We start from the raw sequence: 1,333 nt of genomic DNA, 5'->3' as shown, positions 1-1,333 counted from the left end.
TGGTTTTGAGAGGCGGTTTTCAGATTTCCAGGTAGTGCTTAATCGGTATAACCGTTGAGGAATTTCGGCGCACGCCAGACTGTAAGACTCCTCCAGCTCAAAGGTTTCCAGGCACGACGACCCCCAGCTAGCTGGGGCTTTGCCGGGGAGCAGATGGGCAATCTCTTCCCAGAACTGTGGTTCTGAGGCATGTTTCTGTGAGGCCAGGCCAGAGCCCTCTGAAAGAAAACCGTGGAGGCTCCAGGCAGCCGGGTCCTGGAGCAGGTCGCTGGGCTCCTCTCCCTCTCTCTCTCTCTCTCTCTCTCTCTCTCTCTCTCTCTCTTTCAAAGATCCCTCCCAGTCCCTGAGCTCAGACCCAGAGCTCCAGGCCCTGCTTGAACCCCAGAGGTAAACTGCTCTCCCAGGAGAACTTAGGAAGACTGGGTGCATTGAGAGGGGCACGCCCAAGCCCCCCCCCCTCCTCTTTTCAGAGAATGGAGAAAAAGTGGGGCCGGGCTTGGGAGACAGATCGGGCCACCCTAAAAGTAGAAGAAAAGAGAGGCCCTCTTTTATCCAAATCGGATGCAGCTTCCGTCCGTGGCTCCCGTGGCCCATGCTCAGGAACTTTGCTAATCACTATAATTAATTACCAGTGGCACTGTTTTTTTGATCCCCTAAATGCATAGATAGCAGCTACTCCATTCCTAAGTCAGGACGCACTGCCTTGACCTGAGGCCTCCCGGCTCCAATCTCCGCACCCAAAGTCCTAGATAACGGAGTCCGATGAAAAGGCCTTTTTAGAATCCCGGAGAACAGAGTCAACTACAACAGACCCAGGTAGGAGCCCAGAAGTTGTGAATCAGCCCCCACAGCTTCCCCCTGGAGTGCCTCCTTCTCTTGCCGCCACCCCCAAATTATGGCCAAGGCACCACACTGAGGGCCAAACACTCAGCCATGAAGGGGTCCCCGGACCCCATGCACAAGGGCCGATCTGCCCTAGTTACTGCACTGTAAGCGCAAAATCAGAGAAACTGCCCACCCAGCTGAGAGCAAGCACTTTCTCCAAAGGAGTAACTTCCAGTGAAAACATTTATTTAAAACAAAACAAAGAAGAGAGAAACTTCTCTTCCTCTCCTTGGAAATACACGCGCAGGGCCAGTCACTGTCTAGACCTCTGGAGGACTGGAATCACTAAGAAATTGCTCTGGCTGCCTCTAATTACTTTTAAACAAGGAGCAGTGATAGTGTAACTGTCTGCTGATCGTTTCTGATAGTAGCAATGACTCCGGGAAAAGTTGGTACTATCTCCACGGGGCTCACCCAAAGAAAGGAGTGAAAAATCCGCGTACTCTTT

This window comes from Suricata suricatta, chromosome 5, assembly GCF_006229205.1.
Source record: "Suricata suricatta isolate VVHF042 chromosome 5, meerkat_22Aug2017_6uvM2_HiC, whole genome shotgun sequence".
NCBI lineage: Eukaryota > Metazoa > Chordata > Mammalia > Carnivora > Herpestidae > Suricata > Suricata suricatta.
Note: the sequence above shows the minus strand (reverse complement) of the source record.